Source organism: Globicephala melas, chromosome 14 (assembly GCF_963455315.2).
Source record: "Globicephala melas chromosome 14, mGloMel1.2, whole genome shotgun sequence".
NCBI classification, from domain to species: Eukaryota; Metazoa; Chordata; class Mammalia; order Artiodactyla; family Delphinidae; genus Globicephala; species Globicephala melas.
In genome coordinates this window covers 43,659,703-43,674,141 of record NC_083327.1, presented here as the reverse complement: position 1 = coordinate 43,674,141, position 14,439 = coordinate 43,659,703, and the positions used below count along the sequence as shown (strand labels likewise).

Genomic DNA, 14,439 nt, shown 5'->3' with positions numbered 1-14,439 from the left:
AACCTATACATGTTCAACAATTATACCTTTCTTTGTTTTGGGGGGGTGGCGTGGGGTGGGGGCATAGATGTTTTATCACTTTACCCTGCGTGTCCATCCAGTAAATGCTTTGCTGCCTATCGGACCGCGTTGCCAGTTGCAGCCCTGTAGCATTTAGTTGAGTGATGTCTACCCCTATGAGGAGGAGGCGAGTGTGTATATATAACACTCTGTGAATGCAAAACTCTTGTGAAAAGCAAGACTAGTTCTTTCAGAAATGTTCTCTCGGTTCTGATTAAAAATAAAAACAAAAACTCTTAAGTTTCCGCAAATGCTACAAGTGTCTTCTTCTTGCAACATATCCATTTATATTTTCAACAACATTTGTTTGTCTTTCCTGAAAAAGTTCTTCACTCAAGGACCGCATTGCAGCCATAGATCATTTATGTATAATTTGGTAGATGGTAAACATTTGAAATTACTGTGGCAGGTATTTTCACATTGTTTCTGCTGATCTGATTTAAAAAAAAAAGCATAGAGCCAGAAAACAGTGTGAAGAACTGAAATTCCTCAGAATTAATTTGAAGCACCCTTTTGAAATGAGAATTGCTATAAAGAAGCATTTTGGAATGAGGTGATGATGGGGTGAACAGTCTTTGAGATGAAAATACAGTTCAGTAAAACAAATATATTTGTTTGATGGGGACTATATACACCGTGTTTTAATTTATTCATCATTATTATTGTTTTTGAGATTATTTTCAGCCACCACCCACATAATGGCCCCAGGAAGCCCAGAAGAGAGCCAGTAGAAACTCTATGTGTGTTTCTGGTGAACTATTTCAATATATTTCTAAGAATAAGAGTTTACTAAAGAGATGAAGAAATACTGAAAGCCTAAGACTAAGAAAATACAGAGAAAGAATCTCTTATACATAATGGACCATCAGTTCCAGGATTAGTCTATAAAACCAGTGGCTGCTGTGTTAAGTAATTTATGTGGGAATAAAAATTATTTTTATATTACTTTTGCTGTGGATGATAACATTCCATAAGCTCATCACATTTTTAATCTTGACTTAAGGAGAGTGCTGCTATGGCAATTTTTAAAAGAAGAGCTACACTGATCTCTTTCCAGGTAGCTCCTTCGCTTCCTTCTGTGTCCTCCCCCTCATACCCACCCTCCCCAGCCCAACTTCACCAACCCTCCCCCTTAGCCAAAGGCATTTGTGAAATATGGAAGCAGTTATGTCATGCTGTTGTTTTGAGTATTCTTAATAAATGGCCCCTGTATTTCAGAAGTGGTCTGAGGAGGTGAGCTAATATAATTCCACTTTGATTACTTGTTTGCATATCGGATGCAAGGAACTCTGAACCAATTCCCTGAATTTGTCATAATCATAATTTAGTTATCCACAGCTGCTTCATTAAATTTAAGGTCTTTCAAGACTATATAGATTGGGCAGATTGGTTCAAGATGGCAGAGTAGAAGGACATGCTCTCACTCCCTCTTTCAAGAACACCAGAATCACAACTACCTGCTGAACAATCATCAACAGAAAGACACTGGAACTCACCAAAACACTACCCCACATGCAAAGACAAAGGAGAAGCCACAATGACACCGTAGGAGGGACGCTATCACAGCAAAATCAAATCCCGTAACTGCTGGGTGAGTGACTCACAAACTGACGAACACTTATACCACAGAAGTCCACCCACTGGAGTGAAGGTTCTGAGCCACACGTCAGGCTTCCCAACCTGAGGGCCTGGCAAAGGGAGGAGGAATTTCTGGAGAATCAGACTTTGAAGGCTAGTGGGATTTGATTGCAGGACTTCGGCAGGACTGGGGGAAACAGAGACTCCATTCTTGGAGGGCACACACAAAGTAGTGTGCACATCAGGACCCAGAGGAAGGAGCAGTGACCCCATAGGAGACTGAAACAGACCTACCTGCTGGTGTTGGAGTTTCTCCTGCGGAGGCGGGGGGCAGCTGTGGCTCACCAAGGGACAAGGACACTGGCAGCAGAAGTTCTGGGAAGTACTCCTTGGTGTGAGCCCTCCCAGAGTCCACCATTAGCCCCACCAAAGAGCCCAGGTAGGCTCCAGTGTTGGGTCGCCGCAGGCCAAACAACCAACAAGGCGGGAACCAAGCCCCACCCATCAGCAGTCAAGCAGATTAAAGTTTTACTGAGCTCTGCCCACCAGAGCAACAGCCAGCTCAACCTACCACCATACCCTCCCATCAGGAATCTTACACAAGCCTCTTAGATAGCCTCATCCACGACAGGGCAGACAGCAGAAGCAAGAAGGATTACAATCCTGCAGCCTGTGGAAGAAAAACCACACTCACAGAAAGACAGACAAGATGAAAAGGCAGAGGACTCTGTACCAGATGAAGGAACAAGATAAAACCCCAGAAAAACAACTAAACGAAATGGAGATAGGCAACTTTCCAGAAAAAGAATTCAGAATAATGATAGTGAGGATGATCCAGGACCTCGGAAAAAAATGGAGGCAAAGATCAGGAAGATGCAAGAAATGTTTAACAAAGACCTATAAGAATTAAAGAACAAACAAACAGTGATGAACAATACAATAACTGAAATGAAAGCTATACAAGAAGGAATCAATAGCAGAATAACTGAGGCAGAAGAACGGATAAGTGATGAGGAAGACAGAATGGTGGAATTCACTGCTGTGGAACAGAATAAAGAAAAAAGAATGAAAAGAAATGAAGACAGCCTAAGACACCTCTGGGACAACATTAAATGCAGTGACATTCGCATTATAGGGGTCCCAGAAGGAGAAGAGAGAGAGAAAGGACCCGAGAAAATATTTGAAGAGACGATAGTTGAAAACTTCCCTAACATGGGAAAGGAAATAGCCACCCAAGTCCAGGAAGCGCAGCAAGTCCCATACAGGATAAACCCAAGGAGAGACATGCCAAGACACATGGTAATCAAATTGGCAAAAATTAAAGGCAAAGAAAAATTATGGAAAGCAACAAGGGAAAAATGACAAATAGCATACAAGGGAACTCCCATAAGGTTAACAGCTGATTTCTCAGTAGAAACTCTACAAGCCAGAAAGGATTGGCATGATATAATTAAAGTGATGAAAGGGAAGGACCTACAACCAAGATTACTCTACCCAGCAAGGATCTCATTCAGATTTCATGGGAAATCAAAAGCTTTACAGACAAGCAAAAGCTAAGAGAATTCAGCACCACCAAACCAGCTCTACAACAAATGCTAAAGGAACTTCTCTAAGTGGGAAACATAAGAGAAGAAAAGGACCTACAAAAACAAACCCAAAAAATTAAGTAAATGGTAATAGGAACATACATATTGATAATTACCTTAAATGTGAATGGATTACATGCTCCAACCAAAAGACACAGGCTTGCTGAATGGATACAAAAACAAGACCCACATATATGCTGTCTATAAGAGACCCACTTCAAACCTAGGGACACATACAGACTGAAAGTGAGGGGATGGGAAAAGATATTCCATGCAAATGGTAATCAAAAGAAAGCTGCAGTAGCAATACTCATATCAGATAAAATAGACTTTAAAATAAAGAATGTTGCAAGAGACAAGGAAGAACACTACATAATGATCAAGGGATCAATCCAAGAAGAAGATATAACAATTATAAATATTTATGCACCCAACATAGGAGCACCTCAATACGTAAGGCAACTGCTAACAGCTATAAAACAGGAAATCGACAGTAACACAATAATAGTGTGGGACTTTAACACCTCACTTACACCAATGGACAGAGCATACAAAATGGAAATAAATAGGAAACAGAAGCTTTAAATGACACAATAGACCAGATAGATTTAATTGATATTTATAGGATATTCCATCCAAAAACAGCAGGTTACACTTTCTTCTCAAGTGCGCATGGAACATTCTCCAGGATAGATCACATCCTGGGTCACAAATCAAGCCTCAGTAAATTTAAGAAAATTGAAATCATATCAAGCATCTTTTCTCACCAAAACGCTATGAGATTAGAAATGAATTACAGGGAAAAAAAAGTAAAAAACACAAACATATGGAGGCTAAACAATACATTAATAAATAACCAAGAGATCACTGAAGAAATCAAAGAGGAAATCAAAAAATACCTAGAGACAAATAACAATGAAAACACAATTATCCAAAACCTATGGGATGCAGCAAAAGCAGTTCTAAGAGGGAAGTTTACAGCTATACAAGCCTACCTCAAGAAACAAGAAAAATCTCAAATAAACAATCTAACCTTACACCTAAAGGAACTAGAGAAAGCACAACAAACAAAACCCAAAGTTAGCAGAGGAAAGAAATCATAAAGATCAGAGCAGAAATAAATGAAATAGAAACAAAGAAAACAATAGCAAACATCAAAAAAACTAAAAGCTGGTTCTTTGAGAAGATAAACAAAATTGATAAACCATTAGCCAGACTCATCCAGAAAAAGAGGGAGAAGACTCCAATCAATAAAATTAGAAATGAAAAAGGAGAAGTTACAACAGACACTGCAGAAATACAAAGCATCCTAAGAGACTACTACAAGCAACTCTATGCCAATAAAATGGACAACCTGGAAGAAATGGACAAATTCTTAGTAAGGTATAACCTTCCAAGACTGAACCAGGAAGAAATACAAACTATGAACAGACCAGTCACAAGTAATGAAATTGAAACTATGATTAAAAATCTTCCAACACACAAAACTCCAGGACCAGATGGCTGAATCTGGTGAATTCTATCAAACATTTAGAGAAGAGCTAACACCCATCCTTCTCAAACTCTTCCAAAAAATTGTGGAAGAAGGAACACTCCCAAACTCATTCTGTGAGGCCACCATGACCCTGATACCAAAACCAGACAAAGATACTACAAAAAAAGAAAATTACAGACCAATTTCACTGATGAATATAGATGCAAAAATCCTCAACAACATACTAGCTAACAGAATCCAACAACACATTAAAAGGATCATACACCATGATCAAGTGGGATTTATCCCAGAGATGCAAGGTCTCTTCAATATACACAAATGTGATACACCATATTAACAAATTGAAGAATAAAAACCATATGATCATCTCAATAGATGCAGAAAAAGCTTTTGACAAAATTCAACACCCATTTATGATAAAAACTCTCCAGAAAGTGGGCATAGAGGGAACCTACTTCAACATAATAAAGGCCATATATGACAAATCCACAGCAACATCATTTCAATGCTGAAAACCTGAAAGCATTTCCTCTAAGATCAGGAACAAGACAAGGATGTCCACTCTCACCACTATTATTCAACATAGTTTTGGAAGTCCTAGCCATGGCAGTCAGAGAAGAAAAAGAAATAAAAGGAATCCAAATTGGAAAAGAAGAAGTAAAACTGTCACTGTTTTCAGATGACATGATACTATACATAGAGAATCCTAAAGATGCCAACAGAAAACTACTAGAGCTAATCAATGAATTTGGTAAAGTTGCAGGATACAAAGTTAATGCACAGAAATCTCTTGCATTCCTCTATACTAATGATGAAAAATCTGAGAGAGAAATTAAGGAAACACTTCCACTTACCATTGCAACAAAAAGAATAAAATACCTAGGAATAAACCTACCTGGGTAGGCAAAAGACCTGTATGCAGAAAACTATAAGACACTGATGTAAGATAATTAAAGATTATACCAACAGATGGAGAGATATACCATGTTCTTGGATTGGAAGAATCAATATTTTGAAAATGACTCTACTACCCAAAGCAATCTACAGATTCAATGCAATCCCTATCAAATTACCAATGGCATTTTTTACAGAACTAGAACAAAAAAACTTAAAATTTGTATGGAGACACAAAAGACCCCAAATAGCCAAAACAGTCTTGAGGGGAAAAAAAGGAGCTGGAGGAATCAGACTCCCTGACTTCAGACTATACTACAAAGCTACAGTAATGAAGACAATATGGTACTGGCACAAAAACATAAACATAGATCAATGGAACAAGAGAGAAAGCCCAGAGTTAAACCCACGTACCTATAGTCAACTAATCTATGACAAAGCAGGCAAGGATATACAATGGAGAAAATACAGTCTCTTCAATAAGTGGTGCTGGGAAAGCTGGACAGCTACATTTAAAAGAATGAAATTAGAACACTCCCTAACACCATACAGAAAAATAGACTCAAAATGGATTAGAGACCTAAATGTAAGACTGGGCACTATAAAACTCTTAGAGGAAAACATAGGAAGAACACTCTTTGACATAAATCACAGCAAGATCTTTTTTGATCCACCTCCTAGAGTATTGGAAATAAAAACAAAAATAAACAAATGGGACCTAATGAAACTTAAAAGCTTTTGTACAGCAAAGGAAACCATAAACAAGATCAAAAGACAACCCTCCAAGTGGGAGAAAATATTTGCAAATGAATCATCGGACAAAGGATTAATTTCCAAAATATATAAACAGCACATGCAGCTCAATATTAAAAAAACAAACAACTCAGTCCAAAAATGGGCAGAAGACCTAAATAGACATTTCTCCAAAGAAGACATACAGGTGGCCAAGAAGCACATGAAAAGCTGCTCAGCATCACTAATTATTAGAGAAATGCAAATCAAAACTACAGTGAGGTATCACCTCACCTCAGTTAGAGTGGGCATCATCAGAAAATCTACAAACAGCAAATGGTGGAGAGGGTTTGGAGAAAAGAAAACCCTCTTGCACTGTTGGTGGGAATGTAAATTGATACAGCCACTATGGAGAACAGTACGGAGGTTCCTTAAAGAACTAAGAATAGAATTACCATGTGACCCAGCAATTTCTGGGCATATTCCCAGAGAAAACCATAATTCAAAAAGACACATGCACCCCAATGTTCATTGCAGCACTATTTATAATAGCCAGGTCATGGAAGCAACCTAAATGCCCATCGACAGACGAATTGATAAAGAAGATATGGCACATATATACAATGGAATATAACTCAGCCATAAAAAGGAATGAAATTGGGTCATTTGTAGAGATGTGGATGGATCTAGAGACTGTCATTCAGAGTGAAGTAAGCCAGAAAGAGAAAAACAAATATCGTATATTAACGCATATATGTGGAACCTAGAAAATGGTACAGATGAATCGGTTTGCAGGGCAGAAATATAGACATAGATGTAGAGAACAAACGTATGGACACCAAGGGGAGAAAGCGGCGGGGGGTGGGGGTTGTGGTGTGATGAATTGATTGATTGGGATTGACATGTGTAAACTAATATGTATAAAATAGATAACTAATAAGAAAAAAGAGTATATAGATTATTACATCTCTTGGTTATCTGATAACAATATTCATAAGATGCCCTCTTCTCCAACTCCACTTCCCTACTCACTAATGGGTATTGATCTCAAATTTTCTTTTTTTTTTTTTTTCCAGTTGTAACATCTCCCTAAACGTTATCAGATTATACTAACAGATAGTAAAGCAAGACCTTCAGCTCTTTCAGATATTATACATTAATCTCCATAAATATTTTCTCCCCCTTTTCAATCTACCCTCGTTTTACCATTTGAAGTCTGTATCTTAAACTCAAATCCAAGAATGGCATTTCAATGGCTATTATCCACGTTGCACTTTCTTTATAGAGAAAGGTGGTATGAGAAAGCTCTTGAACTAAAATGTGAAACTTATTCCAGCTAAATCAAATAATCAAATGGGAGCAATAACATTAACACTGCTGACTCAAATAAGTTAATATATTTGGTAAAAGTGGTTATATTTAATAGTTTGTATCGTCACCAAAAGGAAAAAATGTCATTGGTTATATATGAAATTTTCACTCAAATGATTCACTAACCTGCTTAACAGAGTGTTCGAGAGCATCGAGAATATTCCAAGCACCTGTCTATGAAGTAGATATTTAACAGTAAATAAGATAGACATGGTCTTAGCCTTCATGGAGCTTACAGTCTGCAAATAAAGAGACAATGGCATCACTATATGACAGGGAATTGGATTGGAGAGAACAGGGTTCTACAGGCTCTAGAGAAAGGACACCTAGAGAGAGGACTGTCAGAGAGATCTTCCTGAGGGAAGTGACATCCAAGCTGAGATTGAAAAGAAGAGGAGAAATTAGCCAAGTGATCTAGGCAGAGGAGCAAGAACCTGATGTAATCAAGGAATTGGAAGAAGGTCTGGGTGAATGAGTGAGCAAGGGCAGCGTGGAGTGGAGACAGATGAAGCTGGAGAGCAGCCAGAACCCTGTCCTGCAGGGTCATAGTCAGGGACACAGGATTGGAAGCAGTTTGCTGACTGGAGGTACCTGTGGGTATCCAAGTGAGATTCCAATAGGCAAAGCCTGCACTGCCAAAAAATGAGGGATGGTTTGGTTTTGAAATTTGTAATTTAGTAGGTAACTTGTAAGTGTAATGAAGAAGCAGTTAAATTTCTTGAGATTTCCTGGCTAGTTTTCTAGAAAATTCTTTGACTTATCTCCTGCTACTTATTTATATTTCACTGCATGCTATATCTGTAGCTCTGTTTCTCAACAAATTCAGAATTCTATGCTTAGAACGTATTTTATTGATGAATTGAAGTTTCCTATTCTAATTACTCATCTTCAATGTCTCTTTCTTCAACCAGAAATTTATATAATTAAAATGTTGTGTCCTGCCATGAAGAAGTACAAAAATAGGAAATATAAGAGTCTATAGTATTACACTGAGAGTCGATTCTGTGGTAGTTTAATTCCCCATGCTTGTCAAAAGTTGTTAAAACATTGCTTGCCTTTTCTGAATATAAAATGTGGGCATACATGTACTAATATATCAAAAAATGACTCTTTGTCAAAGAGGGCTTTCGTGGGAAAATGTTCTGAATAAAATGTTTTCTTTCTAAAAGAACCCAACCTGTTTAACATTCCAAAGCAAACACAAAAGCGCACAAAATGCCTGAACTTAACTGCCAGTCACAACAGTCAGTTTCATTTACTCTTTAATACTTTTTTCTTATATACCAAAAACTGTTCCTCCAAAAGAACTATCAGTTTTATTCCATGATAACCCTGGTTTGAAGTAAAATAAAAGTAGCTCTGACCCTCCTCAAAATGGATTCTTTTCAGACTTACTAGCACTTCTAATAGTATGAAGATGATATGGTTGGCTATGTCTACCGTTAGACTCAATGTAATTATATGTGAAGCAAATTCCCTTATCTATTAGGAACACTTGCTGCGGCTAACTGCATTTCACTGTCTGGCAGATGAAATGCTGAATTAAAATCTCAAACTAGTTTTTCAAGGTTTTTTTTTTCCCAGTTATTTAAAAATCTTTTAGCCTAGGGGAAGATGGTAGCCAGAAAAGAATGGAAAACAGATGGTATTTAAAGGCCTGAGCAAGATGAACAAAGCAGATGTACCTTCCTGGTTCTCAAATAGTCCCTCTCCATTGTGATTACTTTGAGACAGTTACAATCCTTTGGACTTTCTGAGGATGTTTGGAGTTAAGATAATGGTTGATAGTTGAAATGATAAATCAATACATAATTGGCTTTGATCACAATCTCATATTGTCTTATCTAAACAGGAGGGATATTAGTATATGTTACCTACATTCTTTGCAGAGAATGAGCCTAAGTCTAGCTCTTGAGTAATAATATCTATTGTTCATTGTTTAGGGAACCAGGGAGAAGGACTGAAAGAAACAGAAGCAGATGGCATTTGAGGTAATTGAGGTACAGTATAGCTTGAAGGCATCCTGGAATGCCACATAATAGCACTAGTGTGAAAAGAGGAGAAATATTCTACACAGCTTCACTTGATGTGTAAGCTGAGTCAGATTTTATGTTCTGAATTAAAATTCCTAAAGGGTCGGGGCCAGGGGTGGAGAAGGGTGCAGATGGTTTGAGCTAATGGTAGAGAATGGTAGAAACAGATTCCCCCAACTATAAGCATTCATTGGAGAGTAGAAGGCCCAGGTTTTAATGAAATATTAGAAAATTCTGCATATATTGGTATGAAAAGATATTAATATTGGGAAGAACAGATTTTAGTTACTAATAGGCCAGCCAAATGTGTTACCTTCACCTTTTAATTAAGTTACATATATATATATATATATATATATATATATCATGTTGTCTGTTTAAATAGAAGTTAAAATCAGAATGTATTAGACTGACACAAAGGAAGTTTTGTTACACTGATTGTTATGAATCATCTGCTAAAAACAGTGGCTCCTCCTAAATGTATTAAGGCCAAAATTAATTTATATTTAGATCCCTTTAAAGTTTAAATAATCATATCCTGTCTATAGACTATTTTTGCCTATGAGGTTAAAGTATATGTCACATGTATAAAGGAAGCATCAAAGGCATATCAATATTTGATTCTACTACATGTTAGCCATGCCAGAGACCCTGCAGTCATACCTAATATAAACAGCTCACTGTGGGTTCACAACTGAAACAAACAAAAGATACAAACTGATCGTGATTTATTTTAATATTAAAATCTTACAGCACTTTTTAAGCTATTTTATAAATTAATTTCAAAATGGATGAGGCAGTAACATTGAGGTTTAGCTAATTATGTTTAAATTAAATATAAGCATTTAATATAACCATTTTAATTAAATACAAGACTCGGGCAACTAATCATTAAAAGTGGAATTGGTAACTTGAGATTTATCACTCTGAAACCACTTGTACCACATATCTAATGAGTTCTTTCCTCTACTTCAATGGAAGATAAAATGTATCTCCCCAAAGTGGCCGCTAATAAAAGATAACCCTTTCTTGGGCCATGGTTGTCAATTTGATATTGAACCAGAGCAAAAATGTCTACTTGCATACACAACTGTAGTTACTATTTGCTAAACCATTTTCAACTTGACTTATATTTTAGTTCTATAAGTGCCTAAGAAAACCCCTAATAATTGTATAGCATTTATTACTGCAAAAGAAAATGGATATATTTTGGTTGAAATTTTTTATGATTTTTATAGAGGAGACTCTGAGGAAGAAGAAAATCTAAATAGTTTTGTGATTTAATTTTTTTAATTAAAATGATGTATTGCAATTTCAATTGCAGTTGAATTTGAGGAATAACACTGAATAGCTTCATTTTATAAATATACTTCAAACTTTATATTTGTAAGAATATACAAATGTGTTGCTATATTCAAATTTGTATATAAAAATGTGTATTTATTTAAAGAAATCATTGGCTTTTTCTTATGTTTCAGTCTTTATTTTTTTATTAAATTATAGTTGATTTATAATATATTAGTTTCAGTTATACAACATAGTGATTCAATATTTTTTAGATTATACTCCATTTAAAGTTATTATAAAATATTGGCTATATTCTCTTTGCTATATATATCCTTGTATCTTATTTATTTTATACATCGTAATTTGTACCACTTAATCTCCTACCCCATCTTGTCCTTCTTCCCACTAGTAACCATTAGTTTATTCTCTATATCTGTGAGTCTGTGTCTGTTTTGTTATATTCATTCATTTGTTCTAGTTTTTAGATTTCACGTATAAGTGATATCATGTCTTTCTCTGACTTATTTCACTAAGAATAATGCCCTCCAGGTCCATCCATGTTGTTGCAAATGGCAAATTTTCATTCTTTCTTATGGTTGAGTAATATTCCTGTGTGTGTATGTATACCACACCTTCTTTATCCATTCATCCGCTTATGGGACACTTAGGTTGCTTTCATATCTTGGCTACTGTAAATAATGCTGCTATAAACATTAGGGTGCATATATCTTTTGGAATTAGTGTTTTTGTTTCTTCAGATATATGTCCAGGAATGGAATTGCTGGATCGTATGGTAGTTCTAGTTTTAGTTTTTTGAGGAACCTCCATACTGTTTTCCATAATGACTACACCAGTTTACATTCCACCAACAGTTTACTAGGGCTCCCTTTTCTCCATATTGGCTAGTTCCTGTACTACAATGTAACTATCATTTAGCACATTTACCCTGACACATTGTAAGTGCTTAATAAATGTTTGTATATTGAGTGAATAAATATGTTGATATATTTTATAAAACGTCTTTTAAAAGATTCTGTTCTAAAACCATTTATTGTGATATCTTACCTTCTACTTTAAGCTGCTCTATTAGAATAGCTGATAAAGCTGAAGTGCATCTACTTACGTCTTTGAAGGCAGTGTGTTTTTCTATTATCTATTGCTTTTCTGTGTTCTGGAAGTAGAACAAATATTAAGAATCTAAAAGAGAGCAGGGCCTCTGCTGGCTGAGAGAGTGTGATTTAAAGGCAAGTTAGCTTGTTTTGTTCCTTGTACTAAGGATCTGCAATTACTGATTGTCACATTTTTCTTCCGTTGTAAAAACTGAACTAATTGAAGGTACTACCCTTAGGGGACGAATTCTACAGTGTAATGAATGTTGAGTGCCCTCTTGAGTTTAGCATGTTAATTATTCATAATTATAATGATTTCTGTTTATTTGGGAACTTTAGAAATAATTCTGGTTTATCAAAACAAATTGAGAAAGAGTAGTTGAGGCTTTGTTTTGTTTTATTTTATATTGAGGTCTCAGCAGGTGTATGAACATGCCAAGAAGTTTTCTGAGCAATGGAGCCAGTTTTCTGGCTAATAAGTGGATATTATTGATGTGTGGCATGTCCTGAAATAACTGAATGAACTTTACTCATTCTCTGGTTTCTCTAAAACTGTTTGGGCAATATTGGGGTGGTGAGGGGAAGTGTTGACAAGGATTCAAATGGAAGAACTGGAAATAATGAATGAAAGCATGTTAATCAGAGAAGAAATACAATAGATTTGGTAGCTGGCTATTAGCCAAGTACATATAAAATTTTAAAGGTTTTCCTTTTCTTGAAAGAGGTGTGTGTGTGTGTGTGTGTGTGTGTGTGTGTGTGTGTGTGTGTAGCTTTGCGCTCTAAATATATTTGCATCCAGTGGACCCAAGTGAAAGATGGACATTCTAGCTATTTTGGACTGAATAATCTTTTTTTTTTTTTTTTTTTTTGTGGTACGTGGGCCTCTCACTCTTGTGGCCTCTCCCCTTGCGGAGCACAGGCTCCGGACGCGCAGGCTCAGCGACCATGGCTCACGGGCCCAGCCTCTCCGCGGCATGTGGGATCTTCCCGGACCGGGACACGAACCCGTTTCCCCTGCATTGGCAGGCGGACTCAACCACTGCGCCACCAGGGAAGCCCTGGACTGAATAATCTTTATGTCTACTATTATCAAATACATATTAGTGTTAATGATGTATTAGGACTGGGCTCCTACAGTCTATTTAGACTTCATACGCGTTCTTAATAATAGCCTGAAATGACAATGAAATATTACTTTTTAAAAAGGAGTTTGGCACTGCAAATCTGTTACGTTGAAATTTTTTTCATTTTCCCATCAATTTCTTTTTTCATCTTTCCAATACAACACTTTTTGTTTTAGAGCCTTACATGTACTCTGCAGCTAGAGAATTACTCAGGTCTCCTAGTAATCTGTATTCAACTTAGGAGGAAGCAGCAATTGCTTAATATATTCAAGGAGTAGCAAAGGTAAGAATGATGAATAATCATCATGTGGTTGTAAAAAGGCCAATATATAGCATTTTTTAAAAGGGTACATTTAACCACTCTCAACCTAAAATCCTCAGCAACCAGATCAGAAACAAGAACATTACGTGAAAGTACATGTGGGTAGCCCCCAATTTACAAGTCCGTCTCTGATCAAAGGGAATTAGCAATTACATATTCCAGGGTTAGGCTCAAATGTGAGCTCTGTCCTTCATCAACAAATTGTTTAATAAAAAGACTGGAAGTACTTTAAAAAAAAAAAAAGCAAGAAATGTTCTGATCATACCTAATATGCTTCTTCAAACACAAATTTTTAACCACGGATACTGAGGAGTAGAGAGGAAAAAAAAAAGACTAATGGGAAGATCACTTTGCCTCTGTCTCTACCCCCAGGTGCTAACAGAGCAGGGAACAAGCTAAAAGGACAGCAGTAGATGTGGAGAGGCCATGGAGCATCCACCAACCAGATAATCATCGCTGGAATAACTGGAGGTGTCTGGATGTAGGTATGTGTACCAAAGACTTCTGTGTGTTCCTGCAATCCATTATCTAGCTTTCCCATTCATGTTATACACCTGCTGTCTCATCAGCCTTTTGAAAGCCCTACTTGGCAGGACTTGGAGGCACGCACATATGCACACAGCCACTCATAAATGCAGGGCGGCTCTCCAGCAGGAGGTCCTCTCTCCTCTGTGGGCTTTTAAAACATTCTACAGAATGACTTTAAACTGCCTCCTGGGGCTTCCCTGGTGGCGCAGTGGTTGAGAGTCCGCCTGCCGATGCAGGGGACACGGGTTTGTGACCCGGTCTGGGAAAGATCCCACATGCCGCAGAGCGGCTGGGCCCGTGAGCCATGGCCGCTGAGCCTG

At 37.1% G+C, this 14,439-nt stretch overlaps 1 protein-coding gene across 7 annotated transcripts in view; it reads left to right on the top strand.

Annotated features, from left to right (window-relative positions):
• HS3ST5 (heparan sulfate-glucosamine 3-sulfotransferase 5) overlaps positions 1-14,439 on the top strand; it is a 292,419-nt gene that overhangs the window by 158,399 nt on the left and 119,581 nt on the right. For 6 of the 7 annotated variants that reach the window (XM_060283540.1, XM_030882800.2, XM_060283537.1 and 3 more), the window contains one exon: positions 13,964-14,076. The exons of the other annotated variant lie outside the window; for it this stretch is intronic. The gene's annotated coding sequence lies outside the window, so the exon portion shown is untranslated. The remainder of the gene's footprint in view (positions 1-13,963; positions 14,077-14,439) is intronic. 7 annotated transcript variants of the gene reach the window in all.